Source organism: Mus musculus, chromosome 17 (assembly GCF_000001635.26).
Source record: "Mus musculus strain C57BL/6J chromosome 17, GRCm38.p6 C57BL/6J".
Taxonomy (NCBI): Eukaryota; Metazoa; Chordata; class Mammalia; order Rodentia; family Muridae; genus Mus; species Mus musculus.
Genome location: NC_000083.6, coordinates 53,849,718 through 53,868,930, shown reverse-complemented (window position 1 = coordinate 53,868,930; position 19,213 = coordinate 53,849,718). Strand labels below are relative to the sequence as shown.

General features: G+C 39.0%; 1 pseudogene; it reads left to right on the top strand.

The window, feature by feature from the left end:
• Nucleotides 1,891–2,520, top strand: Mrps36-ps1 (mitichondrial ribosomal protein S36, pseudogene 1; annotated as a pseudogene).

Sequence of the window (19,213 nt, the reverse complement as noted above, 5' to 3'; positions counted from 1 at the left end):
GTTTATGAAGCGAACAAATGTGTTAAGATGCTTAAGTGACATTATGTCACTAGGGCTGGCAGTGTGTCCCAAAAGAACCACAGACTAAGAAAAACTTAGTCCCTAATGCCAGGGACAAGGAATACCCATTAGAAGAGTTCATCAGGGTAGTCCTAATAAAACAAAGTCCTTACTCCTAAAACAATGTACTCTGACAATTGCCCTCAGTTGCCTGTCAGTGAAGGTGTGTCCCTATTGATAAAGATATCACACACGTAGGACAGAGGTGTCAGTTGATACAAACTAGATATAATCTGAAATATTCTTACTGCAGTCTAGCTTCTGTGGCACCAGAAAATACTATGTGATCTGCCAAGGGAGGGAAGCAATTTACAGTACTATATCCACCTATGGCACACATGGACCACAACAATGACCAGCATGGCAAGATATCTATAAAGGTACAGGGATTGACACCTGTTGGTGATTCAAAACCATGAAATCCCTGCCTGGTACTAGAAGCACTGGCAACTTCCTAGGTGTTGTGTGACAAGACTTTTCCTCAGGAGATGCTACACACACGTCTACTCATACCCCAGAGAGGGAGCCTAAGAGAGACCAAAGTATGGATGCCACTAAAGTCCAACTTGGTGAACTAATGTTTTCTTGAGGTTACTCAAAGCAGTATATATGGTAGGTTACTTACATGAATGGAAATGACTCAAAGACAGCTGCATCATTAAAACCCATGAGTGATAACTCACACAAGCTGTGAACCTAAAGCACAGTACAAAGCCTCTAGGACATCCAACAGTCCGAAGAATGCCCCTTCCAAGGTACTCAGTGGTTCCCTTGGTCTCCACAAGTTCTAGGCAGCTCCACTGCTTTCCTCTTCTCCCAGGCAGCTGGTCTTCTTCAGCCTTCTTTACATCCTGAATTGTCTGCTAGTAACTCTCTGGAACTTTGTTGTCCCACTGGGAGAGAGTGAATCTGGCTGCCCTAATGAATCTGGTCAGATTCTGGGTTTTCTGAAGCTATTTTGGGTTGTTTACTTTCTTGCTTAAGGAGCTTCCCTGCAGATCACAATGTTTCTTTGTAGGAGGAAACTGTTACACAATACTAGGGTTAGTGAAGTGATGCATTGTAGAAGATAATCTAGGACCACCACCTTGCTAAACCAGAATAATTTCTAACTACATTGTAAATCTTAACCTTATACTCACATCTAAGTGTAACTATTACCTTCATCAAAGAAGCTGAGTTTTTGTTGTTGTTGTTGTTGTCAGAAAACAACTGGACACAGTAACTCAGAGATTAACAAATTATAGAAAGCCTAGTCCCACTGCATGCAACTGCCTCACAGCTCCTGATCTATGGCTCAGGGAAGATTATAGTAGAGATCTGCATAAACAAGATCTGAACTTAGCCATATCAAAAGACATGCTAATGAGGAAGGGGAGAAATCTCATAGAGTCACATCCCTGGAAAAGTAACTACAGCCACCTAATGACTGCTGAGAGGCAAATTAGTCTATGAACTCAATAATTGGCTGTCCAAGACAAAGTGGTCATCCCTAAAACCCTATACACACAAACAAGAAAATAATATACATATATATACATATATACATATGTATATACACACACAATACACATACACACATATACATACATAAACACACATACACAGTGTACACGTGTACAGAAACATACATATGAGAGTTGGAAAGCAAGGGAGAAGTTACAAGAAGGAAAATTGGGAGGAGCTGGAGAATAAAAAGGGAAAGAGGAAAGGGATGCATTTTAATTAAATTGTATAAGTAAAATAAAACATAAGACAAAAAAAACCCAAAACAAGACCCTTTTATGCTTCATAGGCACTGTCAAAAAAGTGAAGTAAGAGTAAGGAGAGGCCCCTGCTCGGGGGTCACGATGGGCAGCAAGATGGCTTCCGCCACCAGGGTCGTGCAGGTAGTGAAGCCACACGCTCCATTAATAAAGTTCCCTCACAGAAGAGACAAACCTAAACTCAGTGCCTCAGAAGCTTTGGGGTCTGCAGTGCTCCCCTCCCACTCCTCTGCAATTTCACAGCATTCTAAAGGAAGTACGTCCCCCGATTTACTGATGCACCAGGGGCCACCAGACACTGCAGAAATTATAAAATCATTACCTCAGAAATACAGAAGGAAACCTATGTCTCAAGAGGAAATGGAATTTATCCAGCGTGGGGGTCCAGAGTGACCGTCGTGGCTGCTGCTTGTCACCAGACAGAAGGGTTAGCTTTACAATAAAGGACTTCCACAATGTCAAATGAAAAGTCATATATTAAACAACCTTAATAAATATTCTGTGAGCAGAATGAAGTACAGAAACTCCAGGTGGTCACTTGTATCTCCTACACTGTGTATCTCGGTCAGCTGCCCCACAAGCTGCCCTGTACACTTATTAAAGTCTACATTTTTAAATGCTAGCCTATTAACTTGCTCTTGATTATGAAATGTTCCCAGCGATGAGCTATTAAAAGCACATAGTATCTTAAAAAAAAAAAAAAGAGTAAGGAGAGTCAGGAATATGACAAGACGAAATATTTGCAATCACATCAGGTAGAAGACTGGTTTGAGGATTATGTATCGGAGTCTTCAAATTTCATAGTTAATGGCAAGTTGTCCACTTTAAAGATAACTAACAATACCAATCTTCTATATCTAATTTATGTGTAGGAGGGTGAAATGTCTCAAGGTATACAATAGAAGGAGAAAGGTGCTTAGATAGATTTACCTGCTATTCACAAGCCAAAAAAAAAAAAAAAAAAAAGTGCTGAGAAAAGTACACAGCAGGAATGAGGGTGGCAGAGACTTTTTCTTCCTATTCATTATTCTGAGACTTTTCTTGCTCAGGAAAATTACTTGGCAGTCAACTATGATTCTGTTTCAAAGTTGTAGCTTTCTCAGCCTCCCTGTGGACACACATCAGTTCTACCGCTCTAATGCTTCAAGTCCTTAAGTTTCACAATATCTTTTTCTCCAGCCCAAGTAACATGTGCCACTGAGTGAACATATTATCCGTCGAGACTACTGTAGTGAGCGACACTGGCAGTGGACTTTCTGGGAGGAAGCAACCTACACAAAGAAAAACCAATATGAATAGGCAGCTAACTGATAACAACTTTGATAATCATCGGGTACAGCCCTGTGCTGCGGAATGCAGTTGTAATGCCAACAATAAACCTTTAAGTCCTGTCTGCACAAGGACCTGGTAACTTCCTGGAGTGCTGGGGCTATAGTTCTTGGAATGGTCCTGACTAAAGCCTGTCCTTTGGTCAGTATTTAATATATACTAAAGTTTGCTTTATATTTGGCCCAAAACAGTAGACTTAGTTTTTCTCCGCAAGTCTCAGGATGAACAGGGAAGCCAATGCAGGAATTCAAACTGGGTGTGAGCTGGAGGCAGGAGCTGATGCAGAGGCCCCTAAAGGAGTGCTGCTTACTAGACTGCCTTTCCTAGCTTGATCAGCAGTTCCCTTATAGAGCTAAGTGCTCAGGGGTTGTACCACTCACAACAGGCTGGACTGTCCCACATCAGTCACTAATAAGAAAATGACCTTAGACTTGCCTACAGGCAGATTTTTTTATAGGCACTGTTTGTTTTGTTTGTTTTTAAATTTATAATCCCTCTTCCAAAATAACTCTAACTTGTGTCAAGTTGACAATAAAGTAGCCAGGATACTGCTGAGCCTTGAAAGAATTATAATACTAAGATTGTACATTTGAGATTTTAAAAGCAGCCAGTCACAAAAGAATCTGAGTGACTGTACTTACAGGAAATATTTAGAATTGGCAAATCTATTTATAGGTGTAAAGGAGACTCACAGGTAAGTCAGGTGGGGAATGGAAGGACTCAGAGGCTAGATGAAGATCACAGGATTTCTTTGGGGAGTGATGACAATGTTTTACCATAGAGGGGGCAAAATTCTGTGAACATACTGAAAACCCCTCCTCTAAACATTCATACATTTTGATCATATTGTTTTCTCCCCCAAAATACTCCCAGATTGTCTTCGAAGTGCTTTTATTTCCTTTTCTTAAAAACAAAACAAAATGAAAGTGTGAAGGCACAGGGAAAACTAAGGAATGTGATGTCAGTGGTAGGTTTCAAAACAGGGACAAATGGCTCAGGCACCTATTCAATATCAGAGCAGATGCTGGCTCCTAGGGTCTTCCAGCATCTCCCTTTCTCTACCTGTTACAGAGCCCTCCTGGGAGGCATAATCTGCCCCCACCCTGAACTTTGCAGCCCAGAGGGCTCTTTGAACCTTGGGTCTCCTGCTGCAGCACCTGGCTTCCCCATCTCCCCTCACCTTTTTACTCACATGTCCTCACTGGACTTTCTTAGATGTTCCTGCCTCTTCTCCAACATACTTAGGAGCAGTCATTTCATTTCATATCTCTCTCTCTCTCTCTCTCCCTCTCTCTCTCTCTCTCTCTCTCTCTCTCTCTCTCTCTCTCTCTCTCTCTCTCCCAGTCCTAGCAGCTATCAGTTGCAAGTAGTTTCTTATCAGGGATACTACTTTGTGTCCATTTCTCCTCTGTGCTACGATTTATTTCTGGCTTAAATTGTGTAAGTCATTTGCATGAATTCAGGGTCATTCTCTTTAAGTTCATGTTTACCATCCCTATTGTGTTTGGAAAATGATTTCTGATGGGTTCATTGATCACTTCTGTCTCTTTCTACCTCCTTTCCCTCATATATATCCAAGTCTTTTACTCTCCGCATGTTGTCCAGTTGTAGTGTCTCTTAACTCCCATCTACAACAAGAAGCTTTTCTTATGGGAGTTGAGTGAGCGATGCAGTGGTCTATGAGTATAGCAATATGTCATTAGGAGTCTTCTTATTGCTGTGTTCATTTAGCTGAATTGATGTGTTTATAAAAAGATAAAGAGAGGAGGGATATGGAGGTGCGGTGATGTATGGGGGAAGGGAATGCCTCAGTGGGCCCATGCCAAGATATCCCTTCTTCCTGAGGAACCAGCCACATGACAATATAGTATAGAATAGAGTTTATTCAGGACATGGGGAGTGGAGTTAAGAGGCAGAGAAAGGAGGGGAGGGAGAGAGGAGAGAGAGAGAGAGAGAGAGAGAGAGAGAGAGAGAGAGAGAGGGAGAGGGAGAGAGAGAGACAGGTAGAAGCATAGAGGAGTAGAGGGCAGCTATGAGCCCATAGAGAGAAAGGGGGAAGGGAAGCAGAGGAAGAACAAGAGAGAAAGAAGAGAGTGAGGAGGGGGCAAGCAGCCCCTTTTATGGTGGGTCAGGCCTACCTGGATGTTGCCAGGTAAGTGTGGGATGGAGCTTAGACAGAATGATAACATAACAGGTTTCCCTCTAGGAATCATGACCTTTCTAACCTCAAGTTCTTGGTTATGAACAGTGCCAAATATGACTTCTATTCTTTTGGAGCAGGCCATAAATCCAGTCTAAGTGGTTGCTTATTAACATAACATATTAAACCAGTAAGTATATCTTGCAGGGAGGTTGCTATTATAGCTCACAGAGTTCTCAGTGTCCTTTGTTTATATGTCCAATGCTAGTATAGCAGGCTTTTTTGATAGATCTATTTTCTGCTTTTTGAGAAATATTCACATTGATTTCCACAGTGGCAATCTCTCACCAGCAATGAATACATGTTCACCTTTCCTCAAATCCTTCCTAAGATCAGTTGTCATTTATTTTATTAGTATTGGCCATTCTTCGGGCCAATCTCAAAATAATTTTAATTTGCATTTGTCTGATGGCTAAGGATGTTCAACAGTATTGAATTGTTTCTTAACAATTTTCATTTCCTTTGACAAACCCCTGAGAACTCTTTGTTTACTTCTATCCCCATTTAAAAAAATTTTTTTACCTCAGTGGTTACTTTTTAATTCTAAATATATTTTTGATGATAGCCCTCTTTTAAATATATAATTACTCAAGATATTTTTCTATTCTGCAGAATAACACTTTTCTTGATGATGATCATTGATGTACAGAAACTTTTCAACTTAAAAGATTCAATTTATTAATTGTTGGTCTTAATTGCAGTCTTGTTTAAACATCTTTTCTTGTTTCAGTGACTTCATGCCTCTGTCCCATTTTAAGTTCTATCAGAGTCAGGTATTTAGTCTAATGATAAGGTTCTTCATGTACTTGGAATTGAGTTTTGCTCAGTGTTATGTCTGGATATATTCCTCGACATGCACCTATCTAGTTTAACAAGCACCATTTGTGAAAAAAGGCTATATTTTCATCTCTGTGTATATTTGGCTTCTTTGTCAATTATCAGGTATCACAATGGTGTGAAACTATGTCTGATTTTCCCAGTTAGAGTCCATCAATCAATGCGTATTTCATGAAACACATTGGTGTATCATAATGGTTTTATTATTATAACTGTATTGCGACTTGAAATGTGCTCTGATACCTCAAGAAGTTTTTAAATCTTTTTTCTTTTATATTTGAGATTATAGTATAATTACATCATTTTCTGCCCTTTCCCCTCCAAACCTTCCCAAACACAGCTTCTTTCTTCAAATTCGTGGCCTCTCCTTTTTTACTGTTGGGACATGCATAAGTGGATATTTACATGTAATGTGTATATAAATTCGTGGTCTCTCCTTTTTTACTGTTGGGACATGCATAAGTGGATATTTACATGTAATGTGTATATAAATTCGTGGTCTCTCCTTTTTTACTGTTGGGACATGCATAAGTGGATATTTACATGTAATGTGTATGTAAATTTCCTCCCAAACACCCTGCTCAGTGTGAACAGCACCACTGACAGGCACATTATTAGGCCTGGTCATTTGTATTGAACAAACAATTGGTGTGCTCTTTCTTCCAGAAGACTATTTCCTCCCACGCTCAGTATTCCATAGTTGCCTGTAGTTCTTTCTATAAGGTTGAGACCTTATGGGCTTCCCCTGTCCATTTTGGCATGTCTGTTCTTAATGTCTTTGCTCCGTTGCTTTACATGTCTACATGTGCGTCTTGCTAGGCCATCATGTTTGTGAGATTTTATAGTTGCAGCTTCTAAAATGACTAGGAAATACAATCTTAAAGCAAACTCCCTGATCCTCTAGTTCTTACAAATTTTTTCTGCCCCTTGCTCAACAGCGTTCCTAGATCCAGCAATGTATTAATAATACTTTATTATTATTATTATTATTATTATTATCATCATCATCAATTATTAATAAGGATTGTTTTAGCTATCCTGTTTTTTTTTGTTGTTGTTTCAATGTGAATTTCAAAATTTCTTTAAAGAATTTGGTTTGGAATTTTGGTGAAGATTTCAGTGAACCTATAAAGTGCTTTTGGTAAGATGCTTTGTTTTGTGACTAATCCATAAGCATGGAAGATCATTCTGTCCCAGAGCAATTAGCTTATGACATATGAAGGTTTACAGAGCTCTATTCGTAGCTTTTAGAGAGCTCAAAATTGCTTGTATAAATTTAGGAAATTTATAAACTCATTATTAGGAATTATGAAATCATCAATTTGTCTATATAGCATTACTACATGAGGGTACATCTTCATGTTAATTTGCAGAAAATCTGCCAAGTAGGTTGCCCAGGAATCATTAGACTATATAATTGTGTTTGGAAAAGGCATATCAGAAGCAAGAAGCAATCCTGGGTTAAAGTCTTCTTGGACCTTGCCTCAGAACTCACCGACTACAGCCTATGTAAAACTGTGGACTAGCTCCAAAAAAGTCGCTTACATGTCTTTAGCCTTTTCTAGAGGGCTTCTGACAAGTTAGCTGTAAACATTAAGAAATCCACTCATTTCTTTTAGGTTTTCCACTTTGGTATAATAAAGATTTTTAAACTGTGTCCTTATGATTCCCAGAATGTACTCAGTGTCTGTTGTAATGGCTTTCTAATTTTACTATTTTTGATCTTCTTTTTTTCTGGTTAATTTGGCTAAAGATCTGTCAGTATTGTTCATTTTTTAAAAGAAATAGTTCTTAGTTTCACTGATTCTTGGTGTATTGCTTTTTTGTTTATTTCTATCTTAATAGTTTGAGCTCTGTGTTTGATTATTTCTTTCTGTCTGTACTCTTGTGTTACTGTTTCTGCTTCTTTTTCTAAAGTGTTCATGTGTAACATTAACCTTTTAATATGAAATCTTTCCAAGACTTTTTGTGCAGGCATGCAGAAAGTCAGAATAACCTGGATAGTCTGCATGCTCTAAAGAAGTCAGATGCTAGCTCAGACTACCCAGGAAAACTATCAAACACAATAAAAGGTTAAAGAAAAACATTTCATGATAACAAATTTCAGCAGTTCCTGTTTACCAATCTATTTCTACACAAGGCACTAGTCATAAACCAAAGAAGGCACAATGAGTAAATAATTCCAGAACAGTTAAGCAAAAGATGCCCAAATAGTAAAACAGGAACTCTCTCTCTCTCTCTCTCTCTCTCTCTCTCTCTCTCTCTCTCTCTCTCTCTCTCTCTCTCTCTCACACACACACACACATACACACACACATACACACACACATACACACACACACTCACACACACATACACACATACTCACACATATACTCGTACACTCTAGAGGGGGCACATTCACACTCACACACACACTCATACACACATACTCACACACATACACACACACACTCACACACACTCTCACACACACATACACACACACTCACACAAATACTCTCACACACACATACTCACATACACACTCACATACACATACTCACACACTCCTACACACAAACACACACACACACACACACACACACACACACACACACGCAGGAATTAATAAACACTCCTCAATAGTAACTGTTAATGTTTTTAAGTCCCCAATAAAAAGACACCGACTAAGAGACTGAATTAGAAAAACAGAATTCTGCTACCTCTGAGAAACACACCTTTCCATCAAGGACAGAGACCATCTTGGGGTTAAATCATGGAAAATGTATTCAAGAAAATGGGAACAAGAAGCAATCAGGCTAACAATTTGATATCTGACAAATATGCTTTCACCAAAACTAATGAGAAAAGATAAGGGAGGATGCTACATACTCATTAAAGGAAAAAGCCATCAAGAAGAGGTTACAATTCTAAACATCTATGTACTAAATAAATATAAGGGTACCCAATTTCACAATAGAAACACTACTCTATCCAAAGACCTATATTGAGCATCACACAGTTATAGTGAGTGCCTTCAATACCCACACTAACCAGTAAGCAGGTCACCCTGACAAAAACTAAACAGAAAAAACTCTGGAGTTAATTACATCATACATTGAATGGAGCTAATGGAATGCTATTGAATGTTTTACCCAAACATTAAATAATATTTTTTTCCTTGGCAGCTAATGTCATTTTCTCCAAAATTAAACACAGTTTTAGGACAAAGAGTAGGTCTTCATGGACATAGGAAAATTGAAATAACATCTGACATCTCATCTTGTTAATGCAATTTTATAAGTATCAGTTTCTCATTTATTCTGGCTATCTTCCAAATAAATGAGACAGAGACTATAAGATTTATTGATAATTTTTACAGCACAATATCTGAGTAGTCATTAATCTATTCCAATCCTCTAAACTAATCTGGCTACCTCCCAGGGAAAAATCCTGAGTTACTCACATTTTAGAATTGATTTGACTCTTTCTTTTTTTTTTTTTTTTTTGGTTTTTTTTTTGTTTGTTTTGTTTTTATTTATTACGTATTTTCCTCAATGACATTTCCAATGCTATCCCAAAAGTCCCCCATACCCTCACCCACACTTCCCTACCCACCCATTCTCATTTTTTGGCCCTGGCGTTCCCCTGTACTGGGGCATATAAAGTTTGTGTGTCCGATGGGCCTCTCTTTCCAGTGATGGCCGACTAGGCCATCTTTTGATACATATGTAGCTAGAGTCAAGAACTCTGGGGTACTGGTTAGTTCATAATGTTGTTGCACCTACAGGGTTGCAGATCTCTTTAGCTCCTTGGATACTTTCTCTAGCTCCTCCATTGGGGGCCCTGTGATCCATCCAATAGCTGACTGTGAGCATCCACTTATGTGTTTGCTAGGCCCCTGCCTAGTCTCACAAGAGACAGCTATATCTGGGTCCTTTCAGCAAAATCTTGCTAGTGTATACAGTGGTGTCAGCGTTTGGAAGCTGATTATGGGGTGGATCCCTAGATAAGGCAGTCTCTAGATGGTCCATCCTTTTGTCGCAGCTCCAAACTTTGTCTCTGTAACTCCTTCCATGGGTGTTTTGTTCCCAATTCTAAGAAGGGGCACAGTGTCCACACTTTGGTCTTCATTCTTCTAGAGTTTCATGCATTTGGCAAATTGTATCTTATATCTTGGGTATACTAAGTTTTGGGCTAGTATCCACTTATCAGTGAGTACATATTGTGTGAGTTCCTTTGTGAATGTGTTACCTCACTCAGGATGATGCCCTCCAGGTCCATCCATTTGCCTAGGAATTTCATAAATTCATTCTTTTTAATAGCTGAGTAGAACTCAATTGTGTAAATGTACCACATTTTCTGTATCCATTCCTCTGCTGAGGGGCATCTGGGTTCTTTCCAGCTTCTGGCTATTATAAATAAGGCTGCTATGAACATAGTGGAGCATGTGTCCTTCATACCGGTTGGGACATCTTCTGGATATATGCCCAGAAGAGGTATTGCTGGATCATCCGGTAGTACTATGTCCAATTTTCTAAGGAACCCCCAGACTTATTTCCAAAGTGGTTGTACAAGCTTGCAATCCCACCAACAATGGAGGAGTGTTCCTCTTTCTCCACATCCACGCCACCATCTGCTGTCACCTGAATTTTTGATCTTAGCCATTCTGACTGGTGTGAGGTGGAATCTCAGGTTGTTTTGATTTGCATTTCCCTGATAATTTAGGATGTTGAACATTTTTTCAGGTGCTTTCTAAGTCTATGAAGAATTGATTTGGAATTTTGATAGGGATCACATTGAATCTGTAGATTGTTTTTGGCAAGATGGCCATTTTTACTATATTAATCCTGCCAATCCATATGCATGGGAGATCTCTCCATCTTCTGAGATCTTCATTTTCTTTCTTAAGAGACTTGAAGTTCTTGTTTTACAGATCTTTCACTTGCTTGGTTAGAGTCACACCAACGAATATAATATTTGTGACTTTTGTGAAGGGTGTCATTTCTGTAATTTCTTTCTCAGCCTGTTTATCCTTTGTGTAGAGAAAGGTCACTGATTTGTTTGAGGTAATTTTATATCCAGCCACTTTGCTGAACTTGTTTATCAGGTTTAGGTGTTCTCTGGTGGAATTTTGGGGGGTCACTTATGTATACTATCATATCATCTGCAAATAGTGATGTTTTGACTTCTTCCTTTCCAATTTGTACTCCTTTGACCTCCTTTTGTTGTCTAATTGCCCTAGCTAGAACTTCAAGTACTATGTTGAATAGATAGGGATAGAGTAGGTAGCCCTGTCTAGTCCCTGATTTTACTGGGATTGCTTCAAGTTTCTCTCCATTCAGCTTGATGTTGACTACTGGTTTGCTGTATATTGCTTTCAGTATGTTTAGGTATGGACCTTGAATTCCTGATCTCTCCAAGACTTTTAACATGAAGGTATGATGGATTTTGTCAAATGCTTTTTCAACATCTAATGAAATGATTGTGTGGTTTTTTTCTTTGAATTTGTTTATGTAGTGGATTACATTGATGGATTTCCGTATACTAAACTATCCCTGCATCCCTGGGATGAAGCCTACTTGATTGTGGTGAGTGATCGTTTTGATGTGTTCTTGGATTTGGTTGGCAAGAATTCTATTGAGTATTTTTGCATCAATGTTCATAAAGGAGATTGATCTGAAGTTCTCTTTCTCTGTTTGGTCTTTGTGTGGTTTAGGTATAAGCGTGATTGTGGCTTCATAGATCAAAATGGGTAGTGTACGTTCTGTTTCAATTTTGTGGAATAGTTTCAGGAGTATTGGTATTAGGTCTTCTCTGAAGGTCTGATAGAACTTTGCACTAAACACATCTGGTCCTGAGCTTTTTTTGGTTGGGAGACTATTAATGACTGCTTCTATTTCTTTAGGGGTTATGGGAACGTTTATATGGTTTATCTGATCCTGTTTTAGCTTTGACACCTTGTTTGTGTCTAGAAACTTGTCCATTTCATCCAGATTTTCCAGTTTAGTCTAGTATAAACTTTTGTAGTAGGATCTGATGATTTTTTTTTAAATTTCTATGATTTCCATTATTATGTCGCCCTTTTCTTTTTCTTTTTTTAAATGGTTTTAAAGCTTTATTGTAGAAAGGCAGGGAGAAAGAGAGAAAGTAGAGAGAGAGAGGCCGGCCATGGCCATGTGGAGAAAGGGGGAAGGGAAAGAGAGAAAAGGAGGGCTAGAGAGTAAGAAAGGTGAGGGCTTAAAAAGAGATGTCTCCCTTTTCATTTCTGATTTTGTTAATTTGAATATTGTCTCTGTGCCAGCTGGTTAGTCTGGCTAAGGGTTTATCTATCTTGTTGATTTTCTCAAAGAACCAGCTCCCGGTTTTGTTGATTCTTTGTATCGTTCTTTTTGTTTCTATTTTGTTGATTATACCCCTCAGTTTGATTATTTCCTGCTGTCTACTCCTCTTGGCTGTATTTGCTTCTTTTTGTTATAGAGCTTTCAGATGTGCTGTCAAGCTGCTAGTGTAAGTTCTCTCCAGTTTCTTTTTGGAGGAAACTTAAGAACTATGAGTTTTCCTCTGAGTGCTGCTTTCTTTGTATCTCATATGTTTGGTTATGTTCTGCCTTCATTTTCATTAAATTCTAAAAAGTCTTTAATTTCTTTCTTTCTTTCTTTCTTCCTTCCTTCCTTCCTTCCTTCCTTCCTTCCTCCCTCCCTCTCTCTGTCTCTCTCTCCTTTCTTTTTTCTTTCTTTCTTCCTTCCTTCCTTCCTTTCTTTCTTTCTTCATTCTTTCCTTTCTTCCTCCCTCCATCCCTCCCCCCTCTCTCTCTTTCTTTCTTTCTTCCTTGACCAAGTTATCATTGAGTAGGGTGTTGCTTAACTTCCATGTGTATGTGTGTTTTCAGGTGTTTTTGTTGTTATTGAAGACCAGCTTTTGTCTGTGGTGATTTGGTAGGATGCACGGGGTTATTTCAATCTTCTTGTATCTGTTGAGGCCTGTTCTGTGGCCAGTTATATGGTCAATTTTTGAGAAGGTACCATGAGGTGCTGAGAAGAAAGTATATTCTTTTGCTTTAGTATGGAATGTTCTATAAATATCTGTTAGATCCATTTGATTCATAACTTCCGTTAGTTTCATTGTGTCTCTGTTTAATTTCTGTTTCCATGAACTGTCCATTGCTGAGAGTGGGATGTTAAAGTCTCCCACTATTCTTGTGTGGGGTGCAATGTGTGCTTTGAGCTTTAGTTAAGTTTCTTTTATGAATGTGGGTGTCCTTGCATTTGGAACATAGATGTTTAGAATTGAGAGTTCATTTTAGTAGATTTTTCCTTTGATCAGTATGAAGTGTCCTTCCTTATCCTTGTTTGAAAGTTGATTTTATTTGATATTAGTATAGCTACCACAGCTCAGGAAACACATAGGAGTTCAAGGCCAGGGTAAGCCTCTGCTAAATTATCTTTGCCCAAAAAAGGAAAAGACAAATAGCAAGAAGACAGCCATACCAATACCTTCAGATGAAGGCTGAAGGAGAATGTAACAGGGAAAACAGTTACAGAGATTCCAAGGTGTGGTTAAGGAAATGTTTATTGAAGGGGTGGAGTGTTGTTTCTAGTGCAGGAGTTTCCTCTTTTTCCTTTATATCAGAATGAGGAAACTACAGTTCACTATCTCAGTTCATAAAAAAAATATATTTTATTTGAATACAGCCGTGCCCAACTACTTAGTGGGATGTGACTGTTTTCACCGTAAATGGAGAAATGTGTCGTTGCAAAGTTATTATATGATCAGTAAACCATAACATATTTACCATATGATCCTGCCCAAGATGGATGTCTGGTCTTTACTGCTAAGTTTAAAGTTTAGCACAAAGACTGTGTGCTACAGACAGTCATCCCACATTCATGTGTGAATGCTATTTAGAAAGGTCCTTGAAAAGTCAATGGGGTTGGGTGAGAATATATAAGACAAGAACTAGAATGTTTCCTCCTCTTCATTGCGTGATACCTCTGCCTCAGAGGGCACAAGGTCCTCTATTTTTGATTTCTTGATAAATTACCAAGTCTAGGCTGTTTTATAATGGGAAGAGAAAAGAAACTAAGACCCTGTTATGTAGAGGATGCCACCATTGAAGATTTTCAGGATAATCATGTTTACCAGCCAGTAAGTATATCTGAATGGACAAAGGGAGCGCATTGTCTGCTCCGCTTTCTTTTATCTTCTCTTTCTCCAGAGCGCCACCTGTCTTTTAGCGAAACAAGAGATAGGGTATATTTCTGCTAAGGACTCCACACAACCCAGGAGTTTTGGGCCATTTGTCCTAAGATTTTGAGAGCAGTAACAAAATGTACATGTGCCAAGTTTTCAAAAATCATAAGACTTTTTTTTTAACACTTATTTCTTTGCATACTCCTCCATGTCTATTACAGTTCCTAGTGATCAACCAATATTGAATGAATGAATAGTAGCCATCACCAGTTACTAGAACAATACCAGTATTTCTTTCCATCTTTTTATGGAATTCAAAGCCCCCTATTACCTGTTTATAGCACCCTTTTCGCTTTCTAATTAGAACATGTTGCCAGAAGCTACTAGCCATCACCAAAGGTCCCCTTAAGTCTCAAAAGACATAAGGGTAGTGCACTGTTCTCCCTTCAAGAAGAAAGTTTCTGTCACTTTTCTCCTATACTGAGAATTAATTCAACCTGCATGCTCTTTCCTCCAGAGGACAAAAGTCCAACCCTGGTTTCAAACCTGGGCCAATACTATCAAATGTAAACTTATTAATCATAATACAATATGGCAACACTGGTAAGTGATTTCCAGAAGAAAGCCAAAGCATTCGTGCCAAGATATTCTCGTACTTCCAGGATAGGGTTAGTGTGGGAGGATTCCTGTGATGCCAGTTAACCTTGGATCAGGGCACTTACTAGTCAGAAGGAGAACCTTGGTAAGAGACTGTCAGAAAAGCAAGACAGACACTCTTCATGTTTTACTGACACTTACTGCTGCCCTTACACACACATTAATTAAAGATAGCTTATAGCCTTGACTTTACTTAGCCCATTAAAGAAAATGGAATTAAGCACTGGATAGAAAATATGCTGTGAGGTTGAAGAGATGACTCCGAATTAAAGGCTAGGCTCAAAACCAGAAATATAAGAAAATAGCCTAGTCATTTTGAAAGATGAGTGGGGTTGTTGGCTTTTTTAATAGACAGGAGGAAATTTCAAATGATCTTGGCTAACAAGAAAAATGTTATTTGTTTCTTTTTTTTTTTCCTCTTAGGCTTCTGTTTCTGCTTTTATTTTCTTTTTTTTTCTTTTTTTTTTATTATTACATATTTCCCTCAATTACATTTAGAATGCTATCCCAAAAGTCCCCCATACCCTCCCCCCAATCCCCTACCCACCCATTCCATTTTTTGGCCCTGGCGTTCCCCTGTACTGGGGCATATAAAGTTTGCATATCCAATGGGCCTCTCTTTCCAGTGATGGCCGACTAGGCCACATTTGTTTCTTTAAAGAAAAGTTTTTAGAGTAATTTTCCTTTATGTTTGAGTGCTTTACTTGTGTCTCCAGAAGCCAAAAGAGGGCATGAGTCCCCGGATACAGAACTGAGCACTTCAAGTGTGAAGTAGTTGCATGCAGTATCGGATATCCCCACAGAGACAGTAGGACACAGGGAGTGCTGCTACAGGGAGATTGGTTTGCTGCCCTTGTACCGGTCTTATCCAGGTAACCACATCTGCTCTGAGTTGGTTGATGCATGTGCAAGCTCTTGTGTCCAGAAGTCAGCATTTTATAGTTGTCCTCTACGTCTGCTGGTTCTTAAACTCTTTTTCTATCTTGTGGAGTAGTTTCCATAGTATTCAGATTAGTTCTTCTCTGAACTTGTGCTAAGAGTCTACCTGACTCTTGGCACTGTTTATTTGGGACATGTTTTATTATTCCATCAGTCTCATCACCAAGTTATGGATCTGTTTAAATTACTTATTTTTTTATTGGTTTCTAGAAATTCATCTGTTTCTTTTACACATTTCAGTTTAGTGGAAAAGAGCCTTTTGAAACACATTCTTATAATTTTCTTAATTTCATTTATATGTTATAATATCTTCATTTTTATTTCTTGTTTTATTAAGTTGGGTCTGTCAACACAAACATTAACTTAGGCCTTCATTCAGGGCTGCCAACATCTGAGTTCCCTTTTTTTCTTTCAATTTTTATTAGATATTTTCTTCATTTACATTTCAAATGCTATCCTGAAAGTCCCCTATTCCATCCTCTCACCCTGCTCCCTACCCACCCACTCACACTTTTTGCCCCTGGCATTCCCTTGTACTGGGGCATATAAAGAAGGCAAGACCAAGGGGCCTATCTTCCCAATGATGGCCAAATAGGCCATCTTTTTATTTATTTATTTATTTATTTATTTATTTATTTATTTATTTATTTGGTATTTTCCTCGTTTACATTTTCTTTTTTTTTTCCATTTTTATTAGGTATTTAGCTCATTTACATTTCCAATGCTATACCAAAAGTCCCCCATACCCACCCACCCCCACTCCCCTACCCACCCACTCCCCCTTTTTGGCCCTGGCGTTCCCTGTACTGGGGCATACAAAGTTTGCGTGTCCAATGGGCCTCTCTTTCCAGTGATGGCCGACTAGGCCATCTTTTGATACATATGCAGCTAGAGTCAAGAGCTCCAGGGTACTGGTTAGTTCATAATGTTGTTCCACCTATAGGGTTGCAGATCCCTTTACCTCCTTGGGTTCTTTCTCTAGCTCCTACATTGGGAGCCCTGTGATCCATCCATTAGCTGACTGTGAGCATCCACTTCTGTGTTTGCTAGGCTCCGGCATAATCTCACAATAGATAGCTACATCTGGGTCCTTTCAATAAAATCTTGCTAGGGTATGCGATGGTGTCAGCGTTTGGATGCTGATTATGGGGTGGATCCCTGGATATGGCAGTCTCTACATGGTCCATCCTTTCATCTCAGCTCCAAACTTTGTCTCTGTAACTCCTTCCATGGGTGTTTTGTTCCCACTTCTAAGGAGGGGCATAGTGTCCACACTTGAGTCTTCATTTTTCTTGAGTTTCATGTGTTTAGCAAATTGTACCTTATATCTTGGGAATCCTAGGTTTGGGGCTAATATCCACTTATCAGTGAGTACATATTGTGTGAGTTCCTTTGTGAATGTGTTACCTCACTCAGGATGATGCTCTCCAGGTCCATCCATTTGGCTAGGAATTTCATAAATTCATTCTTTTTAATAGCTGAGTAGTACTCCATCGTGTAGATGTACCACATTTTCTGTATCCATTCCTCTGTTGAGGGGCATCTGGGTTCTTTCCAGCTTCTGGCTATTATAAATAAGGCTGCTATGAACATAGTGGAGCATGTGTCCTTCTTACCAGTTGGGGCATCTTCTGGATAAATGCCCAGGAGAGGTATTGCTGGATCCTCCGGTAGTACTATATCCAATTTTCTGAGGAACCGCCAGACTTATTTCCAGAGTGATTGTACAAGCCTGCAATCCCACCAACAATGGAGGAGTGTTCCTCTTTCTCCACATCCACGCCAGCATCTGCTGTCACCTGAATTTTTGATCTTAGCCATTCTGACTGGTGTGAGGTGGAATCTCAGGGTTGTTTTGATTTGCATTTCCCTGATAATTAAGGATGTTGAACATTTTTTCAGGTGCTTCTCTGCCATTCGGTATTCCTCAGGTGAGAATTCTTTGTTCAGTTCTGAGCCCCATTTTTTAATGGGGTTGTTCGATTTTCTGAAGTCCACCTTCTTGAGTTCTTGATATATGTTGGATATTAGCCCCCTATCTGATTTAGGATAGGTAAAAATCCTTTCCCAATCTGTTGGTGGTCTTTTTGTCTTATTGACGGTGTCTTTTGCCTTGCAGAAACTTTGGAGTTTCATTAGGTCCCATTTGTCAATTCTCAATCTTACAGCACATGCCATTGCTGTTCTGTTCAGGAATTTTTCCCCTGTGCCCATATCTTCAAGGCTTTTCCCCACTTTCTCCTCTATAAGTTTCAGTGTCTCTGGTTTTATGTGAAGTTCTTTAATCCACTTAGATTTGACCTTAGTACAAGGAGATAAGTATGGATCGATTCACATTCTTCTACATGATAACAACCAGTTGTGCCAGCACCAATTGTTGAAAATGCTGTCTTTCTACCACTGGATGGTTTTAGCTCCCTTGTCGAAGATCAAGTGACCATAGGTGTGTGGGTTCATTTCTGGGTCTTCAATTCTATTCCATTGGTCTACTTGTCTGTCTCTATACCAGTACCATGCAGTTTTTATCACAATTGCTCTATAGTAAAGCTTTAGGTCAGGCATGGTGATTCCACCAGAGGTTCTTTTATCCTTGAGAAGACTTTTTGCTATCCTAGGTTTTTTGTTATTCCAGATGAATTTGCAAATTGCTCCTTCTAATTCGTTGAAGAATTGAGTTGGGATTTTGATGGGGATTGCATTGAATCTGTAGATTGCTTTTGGCAAGATAGCCAGGTTTACAATGTTGATCCTGCCAATCCATGAGCATGGGAGATCTTTCCATCTTCTGAGATCTTCTTTAATTTCTTTCTTCAGAGACTTGAAGTTTTTATCATACAGATCTTTCACTTCCTTAGTTAGAGTCACGCCGAGATATTTTATATTATTTGTGACTATTGAGAAGGGTGTTGTTTCCCTAATTTCTTTCTCAGCCTGTTTATTCTTTGTGTAGAGAAAGGCCATTGACTTGTTTGAGTTCATTTTATATCCAGCTACTTCACCGAAGCTGTTTATCAGGTTTAGGAGTTCTCTGGTAGAATTTTTAGGCTCACTTATATATACTATCATATCATCTGCAAAAAGTGATATTTTGACTTCCTCTTTTCCAATTTGTATCCCCTTGATCTCCTTTTGTTGTCCAATTGCTCTGGCTAATACTTCAAGTACTATGTTGAAAAGGTAGGGAGAAAGTGGGCAGCCTTGTCTAGTCCCTGATTTTAGTGGGATTGCTTCCAGCTTCTCTCCATTTACT